Genomic DNA, 19,681 nt, shown 5'->3' with positions numbered 1-19,681 from the left:
TCATTTTGTGCATAAAATTGTAAACTTTCTCAGTTTAAACATTTGCTATGTTATCTATGTTCTATTGTGAATAAAATATTGGCTCATGTGATTTGAAAGTCTTTTAGTTTTCATTTTATTAAAATTTAAAAAAACGTCCCAACTTTTCCGGAATTCGGGTTGTATATAAAATGCAAATATACTGTGTTGATTTTGCCTGCTCTTTATCTCTTTTATTTTTATCCTACTTGTTTTCTACCCACTCATTTATTATTGCATGATGCACGCAGGATTTGCATCCTGTGTGTGTGTGTGTGTGTGTGTATGCTTGCAGCCACATCTCATTTTCATGCTGTGGATGTGCAAACGTCATGCTGATGTGGCCTGATTTACATTAGAGTGCTTCAGCCCTAAAGTTCCTAAACAACAGTGGCGTATACTCTTGTGTGTCTGTGTGTGTAGATGTGGGTCTGTGTCTGCCCATGCAAACCAGAGAAGCCATATGTGAGTGATGACAGTGTGTACACTCGTGCTTGTGTTTAGAGAATGCGAGGCAGTGGATCATAAACAGTGGGGTGTGTATTCTGAATGTTAATGTCTGTATATTTTATTGCATGTGAACAAAATTCAATTAGCACTGGCACAGAACTGCTGTGATCTGTTTTTTTGAATGCATGTATTTGTTTGTGCGTAAGCATCTGAGTGTGTTTTTTGGCTCTGCATCCCATGGCATTATAATTATTACTTTTTATTATTTATTTTTTTTTGCAGTAAAGCCTCTTGCTCGACAGATGACTCTCATTGAAATATTAGGGAAGAGTGTGTGTTTTATTTGTTTATTTTTACTTTTCTATAATAAACGGATAAATTGTTTATTATTATTGGGTAATATTAACTTGCCAGTCACCACCAGAATTTCTTTTTACATTTTCACAAAATTTTCATGCAGTACAGTATGTTAAAAGAAAGAACACAGACTCTGCTTAAAAAGAAAAAGAAAAAAGTTCTTTAGCTTCTTGCATTCTCTTTTTATCAACACTCGAATGTGGACAAGTTTCATTTAAAGGTCCCTTCTTCATGATCCCATGTTTTAAACTTTAGTTTAGTGTGTAATGTTGTTGTTAGAGTATAGATAATATATGTACAATTCTAAAGCTCAAAGTTCAATGCCAAGTTAGATATTTTATTTAACAGAATTCGCCTGTTAAATAAAAAACGAACGACCGGTTTGGACTACATCCCTCTAGTTCCTGCAGTAATGACGTCACTAAAACAGTTTTTTGACTAACCTCCGCCCACATGAATACACAAAAAAGGGGGCGTGGCCTTGTTGCGCTCCAACGGAGAAGAGGAAGAGCTGCGTTTGTGTTTGTGTTTGTCGCCATGTCGAGTTTCTGTAACTTATTACACAAAGGGCAACGCTGTTTAGCTTGGTTAACTAGATGTTAGGGCTGTGCAAAAAAATCAAATGATTTTCATGCGCATCTCGTCAGTAAAAACGCTCCTGTGATTATAAGTACATCTCCAACACGTGCGTTCTTTTACTGTCTATGGTTCAGAGCAGGATTGCACGGTTTTCAAAACAAATCCTGCCCACTTGCTTCTCAAAACTAGTCCAAAACTAGCCCAATCGCGTTTCTAGGAGGGCAGCGTGAGCTAAGCTGGTGTCGAATCACAACACAGGAACCGCTGGCACAATCAGAACTCGTTACGTATTTCTGAAGGAGGGACTTTATAGAACAAGGAAGACATCAGCCCATTTTTATGACAATGAAAACAGCGGTATACAGATAGGTGAATTGTGTGAAAAATACTGTATTTTTACACGCAAAAAATTTACACGTTATATTGCACACTGTAAACACAATCAAAGCTTCAAAAAAGCACGAAAAACGTGTAATTTTTACACGTTGAAGATGTGTAATTGCACTTCTACTGTATACCATTTGAAAACACGAAAGCTGGAAAATTACGTCAGTGTCTGGGAAGTGTTGTCTCATAAATTACGGAAAATTCTGTCAATAGCAGGAAAGTGTTGTCTCATAAATTACAGAAAATTTTGTCAATGGAATGCTCAGGCTTTCCTAGGCAGTTGCCAGGGTGTTCTAGATGATTGCTTGGCCAGTGGTTGCTAAGTGGTGTTACAGATAGTAGCTAGGTGGTGGTTAACGTGTTTAAGATGTTTGCTAGGACAGTGTTAGGTGACATCTAGGGTTTTGTAGATGTTTACTAAGTTGTTTGTAGGGTTTAAGATGATTGTTGGATAATTACTAAGTAATTGTTAGGTGTTTGTGGTGGTTTTTAGGGCATTAGTTGGTGGATGCTTGGGTTTTCTAAATAGTTGCTATGTGAATACTAGTGTGTTATGGACGATTGCTTGCACATTGCTAAGTGGTTGATACTGAAAATAATTATTCTACATGGTTGCAAGGGCATTGCTAGATGGTTGCTATGGCATAGCCAATCGGTTGTAAGGGTGTTTGTGATGTGTGTTTTGTCATTGGAAGGTGTGATCTAGATGGTTGTTCTGGCTTTTTCCAGCGATTTCTAGGGTGTTCTAGCTGATTTCCCAGCCATTGCTAAGTGGTTGCTTGGGTATTGTATTGGGAATTTTTTTAAGGTATCCTAGGTAGTTGCTAGGGTGTTGCTAGGGTTTTGTATAGGTTTTGATTGGGCATTGCTGGTTAGGGTGCTGTAGATGGTTAGATGGTAGATGGTAGAGGGTCTAATTCATTGCTGGGGTTTTCAGGGTGATTTCTAGGGCATTGCTAAGTATGTTCTAGTGTATTGTAGATGTTTGCCAGGTTTTTTTAGGTGGTTGTTAAGGTGTTGGGTAATATTGGTATCAGCTTCTGTACTCGTACTCATTAAAATGCCCCTATACCAAACACAGATACTGCGCAGCATGTGATTAGTGCCATATTCAGACAAGGAAACACAGACAACAGAACAACAGATAGCAGAATGGAGTTATTAGAGATTAAGGTTGTCTACGTAGGATATCTATGCAATGAATATAATGTTAAACATTAAGTATTAACGCCTGTATAGCTGACATGTGCGAGCGTATATGAATTGATTTGGTTGATTGAGTATATTATTATTTTATTTTATTTTATTTTTTACTTCAATTTAAAATCATGCATCTTGTAAAATTTGATGCATATGACACATAATTATTGCCTTGTGCTCTTAAAGGCAGGGTAGGTAAAAAATGTATAAACAACTTTCTTCCAAATTTGTTTAAACTTTCTATATATATCAATGCATAATTAAAATGTAAGTACTCTGATAAAAAGAGTATAAAAATCGAGTGACTCTAGACCGTTTAATCTGTATTAAACACAGCTCATTATTTCCATTCGGGACGAAACATAGGATTGGCTTAGGCGACTGTCACTCTCTCGCAACCATGGCAATCACCCTTTTGCCACACATGACCTGCCCACGTTTGATTTGAGGAATTCAAGAGGCACAGATCCTAGGAATACCAAAACAATGGCAGAGAAACAGCAAGCAAAATTCACCGTACCGGCCTATGCAGTTAGTGAAGGCAAACCAGGCAAAAAAAGGAAGACAGTAACAGTACAAGAAAAGGCAATGAACAAAAAGTCTTTGGATAAACAAAGAAATAAAACGCGAGTTAATATCGGCGTGGCTTTCCAGCGATGGCGAGAACTGAGGGAACTCAAGGGGCTGAAAAGTAACTCCTTGATGGCTTTATTTCTGCTGGACAGGTAAATCTTTCTTTTTGTATTTTGATCATACTGTGGCAGGGGGGGGCGTGGTTTAGCGAAGTCTGCAGCGGGAGAGAGAATCAGGAGACAAGCGGTAAGTGAGTGGTTTGGGCAGAAATTATCATCACCTGTTTCTTGTTCTAGTAATTGGCGTGGAGAGAGTATAAAACGCCAGGAGAGTCGGAAGCGAACCGGAAACCGAAACCGGAAAGAGTAAACCGAAAGTGTTGTGCCAACGTGTCAGAATAGAAGTCACCATTTGGTGTTTGTGAACTTTAATTTTATATTTGTTAAATAAATATGTCAGCAGTCCAGCCGACCACTTTGTCCTCTTCCTTTCCTCCAACGAACTTGCTACACATACATATTTTTTTGTTTATTTTTTCATGAAGCATGTGTCATTAGCACACGTAGCTGCGTAATATAGCTAACATAACATTACTTACTGAGCCGTAGTAGAGACGATAACTAATCCATAGGAGCCCAGAAGGGAGGGGGTGGAGTGAATGGAAATAATGAGCTGTCTTTAAAACAGTCGTGAGAGGTCTACAGACACTCGATTTTTATACTTTCTTTTTCAGAGTACTTACATTTTAATTATGTATTGATATATAAATAAAGTTTAAACAAATTTGGAAAAAAAGGTTTTTATACATTTTTTACCTACCCTGCCTTTAAGTTGCCCATCTTGGTGCCTCCCAAACAAATCCACACTGTGCTGACAAAATATCACTTGCAAATTTCTCCTGAGGCCACTTTTTGCTTACTCAACAATGAGCTAAGCCTTTCCCAGTGTAACAGGTTCTACTGAAGCTTTTTTGATCTACACAGACACCTTTAAAATTGCTTAAATCTTGTAATTTTTCAACCTCAGATGTCAGCATAAAGGCTCAAAGTGCATTGTGGGATAGCTGCTCTGACTTCCTAAAGAGTGAACAGCTGCCCAGCAGCACTTGTATCCCGAAGACTACAATTATGAGGAAAAAAGCATCTGAAAATCTTTTGTCCCCAGAGACCTGGGGAAATTGGATTGTACTCTTCCTAAGCTGCCATGATTGTAGATGTTCACCTGAATCTCTTGACAGTTGCTGATCCATCAGAAAGGATTCCATGTGTGCTGTAATTGACCTCATTACTTGGAGAGCTTGCAAAAACCAGAGGAAAACAAATATACACAGTGCCTTTAGTCTTGCATAGCCAGACCTTCAGACTGAAGGTCTGGGATTCATGGCAGCTTTCATTGGCCAAGGCCCGCCTATGAGGCTGTTTGACCATCATTGTCAAACAACCAATCACAGTTTGTTTCATTCATCATCAGGTTTCGGGGCATGGAAATGTCACCACAATAACAGACCGGTGTGTAAAACTCTCGGACATATTTTAAAGATTCTATGCCGCAAAATTTTTATATTTCACATACTTTTGAAAATCCAGTGTTTAGTTGATCCTGATAAGCGCTGGTCATCACAATTGTAAACGCAACGGCTTTCTTCTTTCGTGAGGGGGTTTGGCGACACGGTATCTGTCAGGGTTACTGAGGGAGAGGACCCAGATGCAGAATGAACAAGGGATGTTTATTGACAAAAATAGACAATAGGAGGGAGTGGCTTGAACGGTCCAGACAGTAGGGTAGGGCATACAACAGTGAAATTCCAACAGGAGGGGATCCTGGGGCAATGACTGGATAGCTGAGGGTGACCACTGGAACCAGCATAGGGAGGCAGCAGCTAGGACCGCTGCTGGGAGTTGGAAAGACCAGACAGAAGGTAGATGAACAGGCGAGACACAAAGGGACAGAGAAATTGCACCTTGAAAATCACTTGCCAGAACCGATACAGCTGCAAGGGTGAGGGAACCAGTTGTCAGGGAACCACAGACGGCCAGGCAGGGCTGGAGGGGGAGAACACAACAGATAGAGACAACACAAGACCGGACAAAACAACCAGCACACTAGACAACACAAACAATACAGGGAACAAGAAATTCCTTCCCAAAAAACAGGGAAAAAGTAAATAAATAAATAAATAAATACCAAGAAACTAGGGGAAAACACAAATAAATAAAAGGTTAGGCCCTACAGGTAAATGCTGAGGGAAACAAACTAAACTAGACTAGAGACTTGAATCTAGCAAATGACTAGAAGGACACTCATGGATAATAGGTGAACAAAAAAAACTTAAACTAAAAAGGAACTAAAAGAGAAGACCTAGGGGAAAAAATAGCTCTTGGAGAACTCAACTTGGAGGCTCAACAGGAAAGTCCAAAAAGCAAAAACTAGATTTTGACAAGAAAAACTTGAAACTGCAAAACACACGTTAGGCAAACATGCAGCCAAAAACGAACCGGCAACTACAAGAGGAAAGAGAGCACAATAAGAAGCATACAGCGACATGAGGAACAGGTGACAACACTCTGACTAATGAGGACTAAACAAGGGGCGTGAACCGGGAAAACAAGGAGGAGGGACAAGAGGAGCACGTGGCAGACACAAGAGACACAACCATGTGCTCAGGCACAAAATAAACAAAGACACATTGAACAAAGACATTACAAACAAGGTTGTCAGGGCAGGATCCTGACAGGTATCTTGGTTTCCAGGCAGAACGTTAAAGAACATTACACACACATCTCGTGGAAATCCTGTAGAATTCAACCAATCTGATAATGACTTCGATACTCCTTAAGTGTTTCCACTTTTGTGTCCCATATGCATCAGACATTTAGCCAACGGTCCATTGGCGTGACGTCTGAGGCTGAGACTACAGTGCATCTAACTGCTTCCTGGTCTTGGATGACCTTTCTCTCTCTCTCTCTCTCTCTCCTGTGTAGCCCCGGATGTACACGGTTATCACCCATAATCCTTATGGATGTTGACTCTTCTAGATATGGGTCAGTTTGTTGCAGTTGAAGAGAAAAATTAGGTGAGAAAGAGACAAGAAGCAAAAGGGCACACATCACATTGTAGTTTTAATATGGCAATGTTATTTGTAGCTGTCTGGTGCAGTCTTAACAACCTGGAGCTGAACACGCTCAAAACAGTGGAGATGATCGTGGACTTTAGGAGAAACCCCCCTGCCCTCCCCCACTCACCATCATGAACAGCACTGTGACTGCAGTGGAGTCATTCAGGTTCCTGGGAACCACCATCTCTTAGGACCTGAAGTGGGACATTCACATTGACTCCATTGTGAAAAAGGCCCAACAAAGGTTGTACTTCCTTCGCCAGCTGAGGAAGTTTAACCTGCCACAGGAGCTGCTGAAACAATTCTAATCAGCCGTCATTGAGTCTGTCCTGTGTTCTTCAATAGCTGTCTGGTTTGGTTCAGCAGCAAAATCAGACATCAGAAGACTACAGAGAACTGTTCGGACTGCTGAAAGGATTATTGGTGCTCCCCTGCTCACCCTTCAAGAACTGTATACATCCAGAGTGAGGAAAAGGGCTCAGAAAATCACTCTGGATCCCTCTCATCCAAGTTACCCCATCTTTGAACTATTGCCAACTGGTCGGTGCATGCCTCAGAGCCGCAAATACCAGAACAGTCAGGCACAAGAACAGTTTCTTCCCCCAGGCAATCTACCTCATGAACAGTTAAATGTTGTTAAATGTCTGTGTTGTTGTCTCTGTGTACTGGAAGCTTATGTCACTAAAATAAATTCCTTGTATGCGCCAGCATACTTGGCAATAAAGCTCTTTCTGATTCTGATTCTTGTAGTTTATAGTGTTTCTATTGCCACTTTTGGGATATAAATAAACTCTAAAACCACTTTATATGTTCTCTCAAGCTTAAGTTGTTTAATAATCTCCATCAGTAGCCAATACATGTATTTTCACCAGAATGTAATTTCTATCGCAAAGCGTTGTGTAGTAAAAATAACATTTTAAATATTTATGGGTTAGGATGGCTCCTTTCTCTTGCTAATTTCATAGCTAGAATTGTATGTATCCAAAAAAGAAACACACACTTTTGCATTACATTATAAATATAGCTTCAGTGGACATTTTGAATAATTAAGTATTCTGTTCAGAAGTGATATTTACATCACATCATATTTCATGTCGACCTCTTCAAAGAAACTGTTGTCTCTTTGTTAACAAAGTCAACTTTTGAAAACATTTTAAAAATGATCGGTGGTTATGTATGAAACTTAAATAAAAAAATAAAAATAAAAATAAACAATTTTCAAATTAAATATCAAAATTGTTTATATAATTCTTTATCTATATGATAATAGTTTTTGGAATATAGCAATTCACTTTTATGATACATTTTACTATTTCAGGATCAAAATACTAGTTCAGAAACAAGGGGAAATAATATATATATATATATATATATATATATATATATATATATATATATATATATATATACAGTACAGACCAAAAGTTTGGAAACATTACTATTTTTAATGTTTTTGAAAGAAGTTTCTTCTGCTCATCAAGCCTGCATTTATTTGATAAAAATACAGGAAAAAAATTTTATATTGTGATATATTATTACAATTTAAAATAATTGTTTTTAAATTTATTATACTTTAAATTATCATTTATTTCTGTGATGCAAAGCTGAATTTTTAGGATCATTATCACATGATCCTTTAGAAATCATTCTAATATGATGATTGATTATCAAAGTTGGAAACAGTTCTGCTGCTTAATATTTTTTCAGAACATGTGATACTTTTTTAGGATACTTTGTTAGAAGCTATGTTTTTAAAATATAAATATTTTGTAATAACAATATACACTACTGGTCAGTAATTTGGGGTCAGTATTTTTTTTTCTTCTTTTTAAATAAAATCAATACTTTTATTCAGCAAGGATGTGTTAAATTGATAAAAAGTGATAGTAAAGAAAATATATTATTAGAATATATATTATTAGAATTTTGTTTTTATTTTGAATAAATTCAGTTATTTTTAACCTTTTATTCATCAAATATATTAGACAGCAGAACTGTTTCCAACACTCATAATAAATCAGAATATTAGAATGATTTCTAAATGATCATGTGATAGACTGGATGTTACATGTGACACTGAAGGCTGGAGTAATGATGCTGAAAATTCAGCTTTGCATCACAGGAATAAATTTTTTTTTTAAGTATATTCAAATAGAAAACTATTATTTTAAGTTGTAATAATATTTCATAATATTACAGTTTTTTTCTGTATTTTTGATCAAATAAATGCTGACTTGATGAGCAGAAGAAACTTCTTTCAAAAACATTAAAAATAGTAATGTTTCCAAACTTTTGGTCTGTACTATATATATATATATATATATATATATATATATATATATATATATATATATATATATATATATATAGGATATAAATATATATATATATATAGGATATAAATATTTATGTAAAAGTAGCATGTGGAAGGAATGGTAAAAAGTTTCTTCATAAAGCAAAATGAAAATCCATATTTTTAATAAAAATCAACCCCAGGACACACAAGTTGAAGAGACACCTGTTTGAATCTTCAATACCCTTCTTGCTCATTTTCAGACTGCACCATGTTTTCTGGTAGAATTACATTAGTATAAACTGTAGCTCTGTGTCTTGGTTTCTTGTTTTCTGTTGAAATGCAGATGTTGGGTATGCTGATGTATGTTAAAGTAGACAACTCAAGCATTCAACTCGACCGTGAAGATAACACCACAGCACTGTAGATTTCAGATAAGACGTCTTTTTGTTTCCTGTCATCCTATCCTCCCAGCATTCTCTCTTTACTCTTTGCTTTAGTCTGAAGGCAATGCTAAAGTTAATTCCTCATTTAATGCACATTGAGAGTGTATCAGTTTTCCATTCTCTTCAGGGGCCGGGGTGTGAGTTTAAATGGGAAAAAAATGGATGTGGATGACTATTCAAAAATTGTGCATAGATGTACACTAAAAAAATACATTGAAAACCTTTGCCATACTTCTAATGTATGATGGATGGAACATACTAATCCTAATCTTACATACTTTCCATCCTATATAGTATGTAAATATTATCCTTTTGACAATTACTTCATCTCTTCTTTCAGTATTTCTGCATTTCTCTTACTTATTATGTGAACTGTTCATAGGTTTTCAACATATTTTCCCAGGCTTTAGGTGTAGCCTGACCTTCAAGATATCTGTAAGACTTCAGCTCTATTTAGGCTTTCATGCGTTCATCTATAACCACATTTGTGAGACACCTTCAGCAACCTAGTGTGTATAATAGCCATATGCATATAAATAGGTGTTCATCTTTCCATGCATACCATGTTGTTGTTGATGTTGATTGAACTTGTTGGTGGGAGCCCACAGCATGCTGATGGGGAGGTGTGAAGCTGGAGTGGATGATGTGTCCCAGCTGAGCGTGAAATTGAAATCGCTCCCCATAGGAGGGGCAAAAAGAGAGTGAGAAAGAAAGACAAAGGGAGACTCAGACAGACAGACAGATAGATAAATCATGAATTCTTCTTCTCCTCAAACCATTCCTGAACAATTTTTGCAGTGTGGCAGGGTTCATTGTGGTGCTGAAGTACAGTAGGCCACTGCCATCAAGAAACCATTGCATGAAGAGGTGTAAATGGTCTGCAGCAATCTATAAGTATGGGGTATGTGTCAAACTGACATCCATGTGAATGCTAGGACCCAAGGCCTACTGCCTTATCTTTCCTAGTTAAACATGACACATAAACTCAGCCCCCCGATCTAAAAAAAAAAAGGGATTTATCAAACAAGGCTACTGTCTTCTATTGCTTCATGGTCCAATTCTGATGCTCTTGTCCCCATTGTACATGGTTTCTGTGGTAGGCAAGGTTCATTATGGACACTCTAAAAAGTCTGCGGTTATGCAGCCCCATACGCAGAAAACTACGATGCACTGTGCTCTATTGTGAAGATGTAATCAATGTTATGCACTTTAGCTGTCAGTGGGTTTAATGATGTTTATGATCAGTGTATAGCATAAACAACAATGTGCAGATAACCACAGCTAGTATGATATTAAAGGGATACTCCACCACAAAATGAAAATTTTGTCATTAATTGCTTACCCCCATGTCATTCCAAACCTGTAGAAGCTTAGTGCCCAAGACGGGGAGGCCACGTTGGGCCTGGGTCGCTCGAAAAAGCCCCTGGAGCTCAGACTTCAAATTTACAGACAACCAGACTAGGGGGAGCCATCTCACTCTCATGCCCAAGAGGGTGAGGCCACGTTGGGCCTGGGTCGCTCGAAAAAGCCCCTGGAGCTCAGCCTTCAAATTTACAGAGAACCAGACTAGGGGGAGCCATCTCACTCTCATGCCCAAGAGGGTGAGGCCACGTTGGGCCTGGGTCGCTCGAAAAAGCCCCTGGAGCTCAGCCTTCAAATTTACAGAGAACCAGATTAGGGGGAGCCATCTCACTCTCATGCCCAAGACGGTGAGGCCACGTTGGGCCTGGGTCGCTTGAAAAAGCCCCTGGAGCTCAGTCTCCACGGTTCTTCGGAACAAAATTTAAGATATTTTGGAAGAAAACCATGAGGCTTGTGACTGTCCCATAGACTGCCAAGTAAGTTACAGTGTCAAATTCCAGAAAAGTATGTAAAACGTAGTCAGAATAGTCCATCTGCCATCAGTGGTCCAACCGTAACGTTATGAAGCGACGCATCCTTGTGGCGTGGTTGACATAGAAGAAAGTAGGCAGTTTTGAGTTGAAGGAATTGTTGAATAAAGTTATTTTTATTTTCTTCGCTTACAAACAGTATTCTCCTCACTTCATAACGTTACGGTTGAAACACTGATGGCAGATGGACTATTCTGACAATGCTTTTTATACTTTTCTGGACTTTGACAGAGTAACTTGCTTGGCAGTCTATGTGACAGTCATAAGCCTCCCGGTTTTCATCCAAAATATCTTTTTGTGTTCCGAAGACGAACGAAGCTTTTACGGGTTTGGAATGACATGGGGGTAAGTGATTAATGACAAAATGTACATTTTGGGGTGGAGTATCCCTTTAAGAACTGTAGTTGTTTTTTATAGTTTATTTATTTATTTATTCATTCATTCATTTACAATGTTATTAATTGCTAAAGAAGCCAAAGCATCAGTGCATAAAGTGAAAGCCGGTTGGAAACAGTGTGAGTGGAATTGAGTGACAGGGAGCATTCTGCTTCACTTTAACTCTGGGTTTTCCATTTCACACTGGTTTTTCACACGGGTTTTTCATTTCATACTCATTGGTGAAACCTATAAAGAAACTGAAAAAAATGTGGTGTAGGATTTACCTTGAAACTATTTTCATTCATAATTTCAATTAAAATACATTTCACAAATAATTACAAAGATGTGGCACACACTGAATGTAACAAATTGAATTAAACCTGACATTTGAAATGGTATTTTCCTGTAAAACATACTCCAGTAATCCACCCTGCTCACACACTGTGGTCTGGAAGTATTAAGCCAATCGGCTTAGAGGACTGGAAGTTACTTGTATAATATACCATATATGACTGCAGGTGGTACTGGGAAATTAAGCTACATGTGTTCTCCATCTGGAGCTTGAATTCAAGAACATTGTCAGATAGGCATAAAATGAAAGGTTCACACTAATTCTTTTCTGGATGGTGTATGCTCTCTCTTTCTCTCAGCCTATTGCTTTTATGTTTTTACCCCATACTTCTGTCCCTGGTGAGAGCATTTGGAAGCTGAACTGTCAGTTTGTTGCTTTGATTTTCTTACTGTGCCCACTAAGTCTAACCCACAGACAGCCTTCTTCTGTACTCACAAAGACATACACATGAATACTGTAGAATACACACACATGAAAAAATAGAGCACCAAACCACTAAAACTGCTCCAATGTCCAAAATAACAGTGGAGCATACGAAAATGTAAACATCTTAACATCAGTCTTAATGTTTTTATCTTTTGGATATACTAGTAAGTAAGTGTAAGCTTACACAAACACACACAGTCACACATATTTGTAATAGGTCCTTAGTACCCACAGAAAGCCACATAAATCATTAAACTGTTATATAAATCATTGTAATGATTTGTGTGCAGGGGCGTAGCAAACGTCTCAGAAGTGAAGAGGATAGAATATGCTCCAAAACTCGTTTTTGGCTTGTTCATTGTTATTTTATTTGTAGCCTACTTGTATTGTCATGAGCAAATTATGTTTTAGGCAAAGAATACTAAGTTCAAAAATATGGGGTCAATAAGATTTTTTTTCTCTGTAAATGAAATCTCTTATGCTCAACAAGACTTGCATTTATTAGATCAAAAATACAGTAAAATAGCAAAATTTTACTACAATTTCTATTAACTGTTTTCTATTTTAATATATAAATAAATAACATTTAAATGTAATTTATTCCTGTGACATGGCAAAATGGTCTTTGATAAAGTTCAAAAGAACAGAATTTAAGGGTAACATAATTATTTTGCAACATCATATATTTCTTAACATTATAGATAGCATAAATGGCTGCCCACTGCTCCGGGTGTGTGTTCACGGTGTGTGTGTGTTCACTGCTGTGTGTGTGTGCACTTTGAATGGGCTAAAAGCAGAGCACGAATTCCGAGTATGGGTCAACATACTTGGCTGTATGTCACTTTCACTTTCACTTTCACTTTCACTGTCACTTTACTGTCCCATCTGTCCTTGCTGAATAAAAGTATTAATTTCTTTTAGAAAAAAAGACTTATAGAGTCAGACCCAAAACTTCTGAATGGTAGTGTATATTGAGAAGTACAAATTTATAATAAAATTTTCAATTGTAAATTAACATGGAGCAACATATCTATTGCTCTGTAAAAGTATTAAACAGCAATATTTCTGCTAGCTGAGAAAAACATTTTTTAAAAATAAACCTTTTGTTTTTCACATGGTATCTTAAGGTGTTTTTTTTATTTCAATGCAGATGTGCTGCATGGAGGAAATGAGGAAAGAATTACACACAGCGAGGAAAAGGATGAGTAAAAAGAGAGAATAAATCAGGTAAGTCTGTGGATGTTTCCATCTCCTCTGAATAGTGCATTTCCCAGAGAATCCAGTATAATTGCTCCAGTATACAGAAATGTTTGCTTCCTGGATATTCCCAGAATGCTTTGTCAAAGCCACACTATTCACTATATTCGCATACTATATTTGTAAGGTCTGCTTAAGTCTCCCAAGTCTTCAAAGGATGAGTTCAAGTTGTGTATGAAGACAAAGCCTTATCTTCTATCCAATGTTAATCTTTCATTCCTAATGTTCATGAAAGGGAAACTATACTATACACAATTATTATAATACATTTTAATTAGAGTTAAACATTAGAATTTGTGTAAAATTACAAATACCTCCCCTTTTTATTTGTATGTATTTATGTATGCTCCTTAATTTTGTAGTTATTATTATTGTTATTATGCTATGCACATTTCATAACAACTTTCATAAAGGAGTGTTCTAGAGCAGTATTGGTGATAAAAACTAGCAGTGTTTTAATGCGTGACCTCACAATAGTCCCTCGAGTAATTGAGTCATCTGTGTCTCAGTGTCTTATGGTTCTGGTGCCTGAATTAGTGATAATGAGATACACTAGAGATAGGAGTGAGCCAAAGTTTAACAAATGAAAGTGAAAGTGACGTGACTTTCAGCCAAGTATGGTGACCCATACTCAGAATTCGTGCTCTGCATTTAACCCATCCGAAGTGCACACACACAGAGCAGTGAACACACACACACACACTGTGAACACACACCCGGAGCAGTGGGCAGCCATTTATGCTGCGGCACCCGTGGAGCAGTTGGGGGTTCGATGCCTTGCTCAAGGGCACCTAAGTCGTGGTACTGAAGGTGGAGAGAGAACTGTACATGCACTCCCCCCACCCACAATTCCTGCCGGCCCGAGACTCGAACTCACAACCCTTCGATTGGGAGTCCGACTCTCTAACCATTAGGCCACGACTTCCCTTAAAGTTGTTTTGAGACACCAGCAGCTGCTTGGTATTAGGAGTATATTTATCTTTTTCGACATTTATATGGTTTCTCTCTTTGTAAGTGAAAAAGAGAGTAAGATAATAGAAAGTTGATGAACTTGAAACCTAGTAAAATTGAATTACATGTGCACTTCTTGTACTAGCTATATAGTCCAGATGGTCATGTGTGCTCATCCACTAGTATCTGACATCATCACACAAATACAGCATTATCAAAAGTGATATCGGAATGTTATCAATTAAAAATGTGTTGTAAGGCAATGAGGTTTACAAAAGATGTTCCTGTATCTGTAATCACTGATTTGATAGAAATTGTGAAGTGGGGATAAGTCCTTAATTTGGAACCATGAATGTAGTACAGCATGGAATTTCTTTTGGTACCCCATCTGGGCGCGCACACACACACACACACACACACACACACACACACACACACACTCAAATTTGGTGGCAAAGCATTGTGCTATAGGATTTCATCAGACTACTACAGACCTAAATGTGCTGAACCTCCAGCGCCTCCCACACACATATAGTCTTGTGAGAGAAAAAACATCCAACATCTAACTGATGCAAACTGAAGCAAAGAGATTTTTAATTAGCTGCCAACTAAAACACACACACATACACATGCACCTGAGGGTTAAACTGACCCAAAATGTCCAATTACAGCATTCCAGCACCTTCGCCTGAAAGAAAAAAACATGGATGCTATATATACAGTCGTGGCCAAAAGTTTTGAGAATTACATAAATATTAGTTTTCAAAAAGTTTGCTGCTAAACTGCTTTTAGATCTTTGTTTCAGTTGTTTCTGAAAATATAATTACATACGTTTCAAAGGCTTTTATCGACAATTACATGACATTTATGCAAAGAATCCGTATTTGCAGTGTTGGCCCTTCTTTTTCAGGACCTCTGCAATTCGACTGGGCATGCTCTCAATCAACTTCTGGGCCAAATCCTGACTGATAGCAACCCATTATTTCATAATCACTTCTTGGAGTTTGTCAGAATTAGTGGGTTTTTGTTTGTCCACCCGCCTCTTGAGGATTGACCACAAGTTCTCAATGGGATTAAGATCTGGGGAGTTTCCAGGCCATGGACCCAAAATTTCAACATTCTGGTCCCCGAGCCACTTAGTTATCACTTTTGCCTTATGGCACGGTGCTCCATCGTGCTGGAAAATGCATTGTTCTTCACCAAACTGTTGTTGGATTGTTGGAAGAAGTTGCTGTTGGAGGGTGTTTTGGTACCATTCTTTATTCATGGCTGTGTTTTTGGGCAGAATTGTGAGTAAGCCCACTCCCTTGTAGTGTTGTCACGGTAGCAAAATTTCAGTATTCGGTACCGATACCAGTGAAAATCCACGGTTCTCGGTACCAATTTCGGTACCAAAGCAAAACACAAAAATATGCTAATAAAAAAAAAAAAAAACTTTTTAGCACAAAAAATAAAACCAATGCCATTCTTTATACTTATTTACAATTGTGTTTAAAGTTTTTCTACAAGTTAGATAGTTATGAAAAACAGTAAACAAGTTTCACCCAAATTTAATTTGTCTTTTAATTTATGAAATTTAAACACATTTTATTTTTGGTAAATAAAGGGGATTTGCTGTTAAAATTAAAACATGGAAGAAATATTGTGATTTATTTCTTTAAAAAATAAAGTTTTATAATTTTTTTCCACAGTAGTAGCAGTATCACATACATTTTACTAAATAATAGTAATATTTCTAGCACAATGCCTTTATGTAAAAATTTACTTTTAGGCCTAATGAATGCATATTTGTCATTTTAACTGAACTTAAGACTGGTGGTGATGCTTAAGATATTTCTGGTCATTGAGGGTTTCTGTAAAAAAATAGTAATAGATCATATTAATTATTATTAAAAGATAATACTACTACTAATTCTACTATCATACTAATGTATATACAAAACACTATGAATTGATGAGCTGCTGGGTTCATGAATATTAATCACGTTGTCTGCGTTCGGTCAGAATTATTTGCTGAAATCAAAACAGGGACGGTAAGAGATCAGTGCCAGCCAATGAAATTGCCATTTGCGCATTAGCTCCGCCCACTACCGGAGAAACCGGTATGTCTTCTGCTTGTTCGAAAATGAATATGAATAATTCTAAATGAACTCCACTATTTTGACAGGAGAAGACAACAAAGAATAGTTTACATATATTGATTCAGCATGGTAAGACTCTCGCTCTCTCTCTCTTTGCATGTGTGAGAAACAGCGCTATCAGTAAAGCGACGGTGAGTCGTGCGCCTTCACAAAGAGTTTACAGAGCATCAATTACAGGTGCGCTGTGCGTCCATTGAGATGAACTGAAAAGTTCAGATCGCTTGATGGAGAAAGAACTCTGAAGCTCAGATGCTGAAATTAATGCAAGCATTATGCGTTTCAGTCTATGTAGTAAACAAACCCGCACTTCTCTGCCATTCATTAATTCACACAGAGACGCGCAGAACACTGATTCATATTTCAAACAACTTTTGCGGCTTAACATTTACAGATACTGGTCCATATGGAGATTTGATTTGATTAATTTATGCTAACTTTGACAAATTCCATGACTGTCCATATTAAAATGTAAGTTTCATTTTCATGACTGGATTTTGAGATTCCGTCCTCGTTTTCTGCTTCGCGGAAATCATAGCGCTGAACTGGGTTTGAACGGGACCTCTGTACTACCGGTACTTAAAGAAACCTGGTTCCGTCACATTTAAAATTTTTTAGTACCGACTTGGTACCGAAGTACCGGGTCTTTTGACAACACTACTCCCTTGGATGGGAAGCAACCCCACACATGAATGGTGTCAGGATGCTTTACTGTTGGCATGACACAGGACTGATGGTAGCGCTCACCTTTTCTTCTCCGGACAAGCCTCTTTCCAGATGCCCCAAACAATCGAAAAGGGGCTTCATCGAAAAATATGACCTTGCCCCAGTCCTCAGCAGTCCATTCACTATACTTTCTGCAGAAGATCAATCTGTCCCTGATGTTTTTTTTTGGAGAAAAGTGGCTTCTTTGCTGCCCTTCTTGACACCAGGCCATCTTCCAAAAGTCTTCGCCTCACTGTGCGTGCAGATGCGCTCACACCTGCCTGCTGCCATTCCTGAGCAAGCTCTGCACTGGTGGCACTCCGATCCCGCAGCTGAATCCTCTTTAGGAGACCATCCTGGCACATGCTGGACTTTCTTGGACGCCTTTCTTTCTGAAGCCTTCTTTACAAGAATTGAACCTCTTTCCTTGAAGCTCTTGATGATCCTATTAATTGTTGATTTAGGTGCAATCTTAGTAGCCACAATATCCTTGCCTGTGAAGCCATTTTTATGCAACACAATGATGGCTGCACGCATTTCTTTGCAGGTCACCATGGTTAACAATGGAAGAACAATGGTTTCAAGCATCACCCTCCTTTTAACATGTCAAGTCTGCCTTTCTAACCCAATCAGCCTGACATAATGATCTCCAGCCTTGTGCTCGTCAACATTCTCACCTGAGTTAACAAGACGATTACTGAAATGATCTCAGCAGGTCCTTTAATGACAGCAATGAAATGCAGTAGGGATGTGCACGGATAGTCGAACATTCGAATATTCGTTCTGCTCTAATTATTCGATAAATAAAAATGATATTCGAATTTCGCAAAAAAAAAAAAAAAAAGTTTCACAATAAAACCTAATTTGGTCACTTTTTGTGATTCTCCACGGCATATTTGAAGGTGTATGCAAGCAAAACATAATTAATGAATGATTAAGGGGCCATTCACATATCACGCCTAATAAGGCGTGGAAAAGGCTATGCGCTCCGCTTTCTCCTTCTTTCCAAAGCGCTAGGGCAGAAGCGCTCCTGAGGCGACGCGTTCTCTCCATGAAGACGCGGAAATTTCAGCAAAGGATAAATGGATTTGCAGCACAAAAAAAATCGCTTTCAGTAGCTCTGCTACAAAATTTATTTCAAAATGGCAATCCATATACAGCTATGATCAGCTGTTCCTTCATTTTGGCTGAGCTTTCAACGTTGTTACAGGAAAGGATGAAGCTGAATGTTTAGTTCTTGTCACATGACCTGCGGTGCGCTTGCAGCATTCTGAAAGTTGAGATGTTTTTAACTCGATGCTGTTCGGACGCGCCTGGAAAAAACGGGACCGCGCCGCACCGCGTGCGCATCGCGACCGCGTCGCTTCCATTATGAGCGCGCATACCGCGCGCCTACATTGGAAATAACGAACTTGAGCATGCAAAAGACGCGATATGTGAACGCCCCCTAAAAGAACTGCGGTCTTCTAGTACTTCAAATATGCCGTGGAGAATCACAGAAAGTGATCCAAGAACATTGTTGCAGCATCTCTCGAGCAACAAATAAACACCGCTAACTTGGAGAATGCAGTGAAAACTCCTCTTCTCGCGTCTGCCCTAGACCCTCGGCACAAACATCTCAGGTTTCTCGATGAAAACATGAGAGAAGTAAGAAAAAAAAAACTTTTTTGAACATTATCAGAACATTTTCCTTGATGCGAGTGGTGCGGATGCAGCCGCCATCATCAACGATAAAGCGGATGCAATGCCCACTTGTCGGAGAAGGCGGATTACAGAGAGTCCAGCCGAGACGAGTGGGAACAGTTCTTGCTGGAGCCATGTATTCCACCAGATGAGGATCCCATTCAGTGGTGAAACGAAAACACGAAGCGCTTCACAAAACGTATTCGCTTACGTCTGTGTCGTCAGAGCGCGTTATCTCCGCGGCCGGCCTTATTGTTAACAGACTAAGGAGCCAACTTTCCCCCAATCATGTTTACATGCCCGTATTTCTTAACAAGAACATTTGAAACAATAGAAAAAAAAGCAAAAAAGATAAGTGTACAATAGCCTATTTGCTGCAGGCTGCTTTACGTTTTTTCTTTGTTCACTTTTTTTTTTTTTGCTTTTAATCTGTACTTTTGTTTGTTTGCACGCATTGTTAAAGGTTTTCAGCTACAAAACA

The 19,681-nt window shown here is 38.3% G+C and overlaps 1 protein-coding gene across 5 annotated transcripts in view; it reads left to right on the top strand.

The window, feature by feature from the left end:
• Positions 1–19,681, top strand: part of LOC132123810 (disks large-associated protein 1-like) — a 183,797-nt gene that overhangs the window by 27,409 nt on the left and 136,707 nt on the right. For all 5 annotated transcript variants that reach the window (XM_059534485.1, XM_059534486.1, XM_059534487.1 and 2 more), the window contains exon 2: positions 13,617–13,693. The gene's annotated coding sequence lies outside the window, so the exon portion shown is untranslated. The remainder of the gene's footprint in view (positions 1–13,616; positions 13,694–19,681) is intronic.

The sequence above is a fragment of the Carassius carassius genome, chromosome 42, assembly GCF_963082965.1.
Source record: "Carassius carassius chromosome 42, fCarCar2.1, whole genome shotgun sequence".
In the NCBI taxonomy this organism is placed as follows: Eukaryota; Metazoa; Chordata; class Actinopteri; order Cypriniformes; family Cyprinidae; genus Carassius; species Carassius carassius.
The sequence above is the reverse complement of the archived record's forward strand: the minus strand, read 5'-3'. Positions and strand labels throughout refer to the sequence as shown.